We start from the raw sequence: 6252 nt of genomic DNA, 5'->3' as shown, positions 1-6252 counted from the left end.
CTACAAAGGCCGCGGAGAGGGAGCTGGGCCGGAGCCCAGTCCAAAGAGGTTGTCGTGAGGTCGGAGATCGGCCTGCGGCCGCAGACGAAACCACAACAAGATGGGCCTGGACACGAGGCCGGGAGGCCGCAACTGGGCCTGGAGAGGCCGGACTGAGGAAGTTCGGGGCCTGGAGAGGCCGCCGAAAGGCAAAGGATGGGTCTGGAGAGGCCGTTCCCCGTGACGAATGAGTTGGGCCTAATGAGGCCACTGGGAGTCAGGAGGAGAGCATGGCGGAGCTGCCGAAAGGCAAGAGGAGCTCTGGCCTGGGGAGGCCGCAGTCAGGCGAGAGCTGGGCGTGGACAGTCCACTGTGAGGAAGAGGCTGGGCCCGTGCAGGCCTTCGCGAGGCAGGAGGCTGGGCCTGGCGAGGCCGACCGGAGGTCAAGTCCTGGGCCTGAGGAGGTCGCCCAGAGGCGTGATCGGGGCTGGGCCTCCAGAGGCCAGTGGCAGGCCGGAGGAGCTGGGCCTGGAGAGGCTGACCTGAGGAAGTCTGGCAGCTGGAGAGGGCGTGGAGAGGCAGGAGCTGGGCCGGCGGAGGCCGACTGGGCGACGAGCACGGCCTGCAGGGGCCGCCGGGAGCAGGAGCGAGCCCTGGAGAGGCCGAGTCGAGGCCAGCGTGGGCCTGCAGAGGCCGCCGGGAGGAGGAGCGGGGACTGGAGAGGCTGACCTGAGGAAGTCTGGCAGCTGGAGAGGCCGAGGAGAGGCAGGAGCTGGGCCGGCGGAGGCCAACTGGGCGAGGAGCACGGCCTGCAGGGGCCGCCGGGAGCAGGGGCGAGCCCTGGAGAGGCCGAGTCGAGGCCAGCCTGGGTCTGCAGAGTCCGCCGGGAGGAGGAGCTGGGCCTGGAGAGGCTGTCTGAAGGAAGTCTGGGGCATGGAGACGCCGTTGGAGGGAAGGAGCCGGGCCCGGAGAGGCCACCGTGGGGCCCGGCTTCAGGACGTTTGGGGCCTACATAGGCCGCGGAGAGGGAGGTGGGCCGGAGCCGAGTCCAAAGAGGTTGTCGTGAGGCCGGAGATCGGCCTGCGGCCGCAGCAGGACCAGAACGAGCTGGGCCTGGACACGAGGCCGGGAGGCCGCAACTGGGCCTGGAGAGGCCGGACTGAGGAGGTTCGGGGCCTGGAGAGGCCGCCGAAAGGCAAAGGCTGGGCCTGGAGAGGCCGTTCCCCGTGACGAATAGAGTTGGGCCTAATGAGGCCACTGGGAGTCAGGAGGAGAGCACGGCGGAGCTGCCGAAAGGCAAGAGGAGCTCTGGCCTGGGGAGGCCGCAGTCAGGCGAGAGCTGGGCGTGGACAGTCCACTGTGAGGCAGAGGCTGGGCCCGTGCAGGCCTTCGCGAGGCAGGAGGCTGGGCCTGGCGAGGCCGACCGGAGGTCAAGTCCTGGGCCTGAGGAGGTCGCCCAGAGGCGTGATCGGGGCTGGGCCTCCAGAGGCCAGTGGCAGGCCGGAGGAGCTGGGCCTGGAGAGGCTGACCTGAGGAAGTCTGGCAGCTGGAGAGGGCGTGGAGAGGCAGGAGCTGGGCCGGCGGAGGCCGACTGGGCGACGAGCACGGCCTGCAGGGGCCGCCGGGAGCAGGAGCGAGCCCTGGAGAGGCCGAGTCGAGGCCAGCGTGGGCCTGCAGAGGCCGCCGGGAGGAGGAGCGGGGACTGGAGAGGCTGACCTGAGGAAGTCTGGCAGCTGGAGAGGCCGAGGAGAGGCAGGAGCTGGGCCGGCGGAGGCCGACTGGGCGACGAGCACGGCCTGCAGGGGCCGCCGGGAGCAGGAGCGAGCCCTGGAGAGGCCGAGTCGAGGCCAGCCTGGGTCTGCAGAGTCCGCCGGGAGGAGGAGCTGGGCCTGGAGAGGCTGTCTGAAGGAAGTCTGGGGCATGGAGACGCCGTTGGAGGGCAGGAGCCGGGCCCGGAGAGGCCACCGTGGGGCCCGGCTTCAGGACGTTTGGGGCCTACAAAGGCCGCGGAGAGGGAGCTGGGCCGGAGCCGAGTCCAAAGAGGTTGTCGTGAGGCCGGAGATCGGCCTGCGGCCGCAGCAGGAGCAGAACGAACTGGGCCTGGACACGAGGCCGGGAGGCCGCAACTGGGCCTGGAGAGGCCGGACTGAGGAGGTTCGGGGCCTGGAGAGGCCGCCGAAAGGCAAAGGCTGGGCCTGGAGAGGCCGTTCCCCGTGACGAATGAGTTGGGCCTAATGAGGCCACTGGGAGTCAGGAGGAGAGCACGGCGGAGCTGCCGAAAGGCAAGAGGAGCTCTGGCCTGGGGAGGCCGCAGTCAGGCGAGAGCTGGGCATGGACAGTCCACTGTGAGGCAGAGGCTGGGCCCGTGCAGGCCTTCGCGAGGCAGGAGGCTGGGCCTGGCGAGGCCGACCGGAGGTCAAGTCCTGGGCCTGAGGAGGTCGCCCAGAGGCGTGATCGGGGCTGGGCCTCCAGAGGCCAGTGGCAGGCCGGAGGAGCTGGGCCTGGAGAGGCTGACCTGAGGAAGTCTGGCAGCTGGAGAGGGCGTGGAGAGGCAGGAGCTGGGCCGGCGGAGGCCGACTGGGCGACGAGCACGGCCTGCAGGGGCCGCCGGGAGCAGGAGCGAGCCCTGGAGAGGCCGAGTCGAGGCCAGCGTGGGCCTGCAGAGGCCGCCGGGAGGAGGAGCGGGGACTGGAGAGGCTGACCTGAGGAAGTCTGGCAGCTGGAGAGGCCGAGGAGAGGCAGGAGCTGGGCCGGCGGAGGCCGACTGGGCGACGAGCACGGCCTGCAGGGGCCGCCGGGAGCAGGGGCGAGCCCTGGAGAGGCCGAGTCGAGGCCAGCCTGAGTCTGCAGAGTCCGCCGGGAGGAGGAGCTGGGCCTGGAGAGGCTGTCTGAAGGAAGTCTGGGGCATGGAGACGCCGTTGGAGGGCAGGAGCCGGGCCCGGAGAGGCCACCGTGGGGCCCGGCTTCAGGACGTTTGGGGCCTACAAAGGCCGCGGAGAGGGAGCTGGGCCGGAGCCCAGTCCAAAGAGGTTGTCGTGAGGTCGGAGATCGGCCTGCGGCCGCAGACGAAACCACAACAAGATGGGCCTGGACACGAGGCCGGGAGGCCGCAACTGGGCCTGGAGAGGCCGGACTGAGGAAGTTCGGGGCCTGGAGAGGCCGCCGAAAGGCAAAGGCTGGGTCTGGAGAGGCCGTTCCCCGTGACGAATGAGTTGGGCCTAATGAGGCCACTGGGAGTCAGGAGGAGAGCATGGCGGAGCTGCCGAAAGGCAAGAGGAGCTCTGGCCTGGGGAGGCCGCAGTCAGGCGAGAGCTGGGCGTGGACAGTCCACTGTGAGGAAGAGGCTGGGCCCGTGCAGGCCTTCGCGAGGCAGGAGGCTGGGCCTGGCGAGGCCGACCGGAGGTCAAGTCCTGGGCCTGAGGAGGTCGCCCAGAGGCGTGATCGGGGCTGGGCCTCCAGAGGCCAGTGGCAGGCCGGAGGAGCTGGGCCTGGAGAGGCTGACCTGAGGAAGTCTGGCAGCTGGAGAGGGCGTGGAGAGGCAGGAGCTGGGCCGGCGGAGGCCGACTGGGCGACGAGCACGGCCTGCAGGGGCCGCCGGGAGCAGGAGCGAGCCCTGGAGAGGCCGAGTCGAGGCCAGCGTGGGCCTGCAGAGGCCACCGGGAGGAGGAGCGGGGACTGGAGAGGCTGACCTGAGGAAGTCTGGCAGCTGGAGAGGCCGAGGAGAGGCAGGAGCTGGGCCGGCGGAGGCCGACTGGGCGACGAGCACGGCCTGCAGGGGCCGCCGGGAGCAGGAGCGAGCCCTGGAGAGGCCGAGTCGAGGCCAGCCTGGGTCTGCAGAGTCCGCCGGGAGGAGGAGCTGGGCCTGGAGAGGCTGTCTGAAGGAAGTCTGGGGCATGGAGACGCCGTTGGAGGGCAGGAGCCGGGCCCGGAGAGGCCACCGTGGGGCCCGGCTTCAGGACGTTTGGGGCCTACAAAGGCCGCGGAGAGGGAGCTGGGCCGGAGCCGAGTCCAAAGAGGTTGTCGTGAGGCCGGAGATCGGCCTGCGGCCGCAGCAGGAGCAGAACAAACTGGGCCTGGACACGAGGCCGGGAGGCCGCAACTGGGCCTGGAGAGGCCGGACTGAGGAGGTTCGGGGCCTGGAGAGGCCGCCGAAAGGCAAAGGCTGGGCCTGGAGAGGCCGTTCCCCGTGACGAATGAGTTGGGCCTAATGAGGCCACTGGGAGTCAGGAGGAGAGCACGGCGGAGCTGCCGAAAGGCAAGAGGAGCTCTGGCCTGGGGAGGCCGCAGTCAGGCGAGAGCTGGGCATGGACAGTCCACTGTGAGGCAGAGGCTGGGCCCGTGCAGGCCTTCGCGAGGCAGGAGGCTGGGCCTGGCGAGGCCGACCGGAGGTCAAGTCCTGGGCCTGAGGAGGTCGCCCAGAGGCGTGATCGGGGCTGGGCCTCCAGAGGCCAGTGGCAGGCCGGAGGAGCTGGGCCTGGAGAGGCTGACCTGAGGAAGTCTGGCAGCTGGAGAGGGCGTGGAGAGGCAGGAGCTGGGCCGGCGGAGGCCGACTGGGCGACGAGCACGGCCTGCAGGGGCCGCCGGGAGCAGGAGCGAGCCCTGGAGAGGCCGAGTCGAGGCCAGCGTGGGCCTGCAGAGGCCGCCGGGAGGAGGAGCGGGGACTGGAGAGGCTGACCTGAGGAAGTCTGGCAGCTGGAGAGGCCGAGGAGAGGCAGGAGCTGGGCCGGCGGAGGCCGACTGGGCGACGAGCACGGCCTGCAGGGGCCACCGGGAGCAGGGGCGAGCCCTGGAGAGGCCGAGTCGAGGCCAGCCTGAGTCTGCAGAGTCCGCCGGGAGGAGGAGCTGGGCCTGGAGAGGCTGTCTGAAGGAAGTCTGGGGCATGGAGACGCCGTTGGAGGGCAGGAGCCGGGCCCGGAGAGGCCACCGTGGGGCCCGGCTTCAGGACGTTTGGGGCCTACAAAGGCCGCGGAGAGGGAGCTGGGCCGGAGCCCAGTCCAAAGAGGTTGTCGTGAGGTCGGAGATCGGCCTGCGGCCGCAGACGAAACCACAACAAGATGGGCCTGGACACGAGGCCGGGAGGCCGCAACTGGGCCTGGAGAGGCCGGACTGAGGAAGTTCGGGGCCTGGAGAGGCCGCCGAAAGGCAAAGGCTGGGTCTGGAGAGGCCGTTCCCCGTGACGAATGAGTTGGGCCTAATGAGGCCACTGGGAGTCAGGAGGAGAGCATGGCGGAGCTGCCGAAAGGCAAGAGGAGCTCTGGCCTGGGGAGGCCGCAGTCAGGCGAGAGCTGGGCGTGGACAGTCCACTGTGAGGAAGAGGCTGGGCCCGTGCAGGCCTTCGCGAGGCAGGAGGCTGGGCCTGGCGAGGCCGACCGGAGGTCAAGTCCTGGGCCTGAGGAGGTCGCCCAGAGGCGTGATCGGGGCTGGGCCTCCAGAGGCCAGTGGCAGGCCGGAGGAGCTGGGCCTGGAGAGGCTGACCTGAGGAAGTCTGGCAGCTGGAGAGGGCGTGGAGAGGCAGGAGCTGGGCCGGCGGAGGCCGACTGGGCGACGAGCACGGCCTGCAGGGGCCGCCGGGAGCAGGAGCGAGCCCTGGAGAGGCCGAGTCGAGGCCAGCGTGGGCCTGCAGAGGCCACCGGGAGGAGGAGCGGGGACTGGAGAGGCTGACCTGAGGAAGTCTGGCAGCTGGAGAGGCCGAGGAGAGGCAGGAGCTGGGCCGGCGGAGGCCGACTGGGCGACGAGCACGGCCTGCAGGGGCCGCCGGGAGCAGGAGCGAGCCCTGGAGAGGCCGAGTCGAGGCCAGCCTGGGTCTGCAGAGTCCGCCGGGAGGAGGAGCTGGGCCTGGAGAGGCTGTCTGAAGGAAGTCTGGGGCATGGAGACGCCGTTGGAGGGCAGGAGCCGGGCCCGGAGAGGCCACCGTGGGGCCCGGCTTCAGGACGTTTGGGGCCTACAAAGGCCGCGGAGAGGGAGCTGGGCCGGAGCCGAGTCCAAAGAGGTTGTCGTGAGGCCGGAGATCGGCCTGCGGCCGCAGCAGGAGCAGAACAAACTGGGCCTGGACACGAGGCCGGGAGGCCGCAACTGGGCCTGGAGAGGCCGGACTGAGGAGGTTCGGGGCCTGGAGAGGCCGCCGAAAGGCAAAGGCTGGGCCTGGAGAGGCCGTTCCCCGTGACGAATGAGTTGGGCCTAATGAGGCCACTGGGAGTCAGGAGGAGAGCACGGCGGAGCTGCCGAAAGGCAAGAGGAGCTCTGGCCTGGGGAGGCCGCAGTCAGGCGAGAGCT

This window comes from Chlorocebus sabaeus, chromosome 21 (genome assembly GCF_047675955.1).
Source record: "Chlorocebus sabaeus isolate Y175 chromosome 21, mChlSab1.0.hap1, whole genome shotgun sequence".
Taxonomy (NCBI): Eukaryota; Metazoa; Chordata; class Mammalia; order Primates; family Cercopithecidae; genus Chlorocebus; species Chlorocebus sabaeus.
This window is presented reverse-complemented; position numbering follows the sequence as displayed.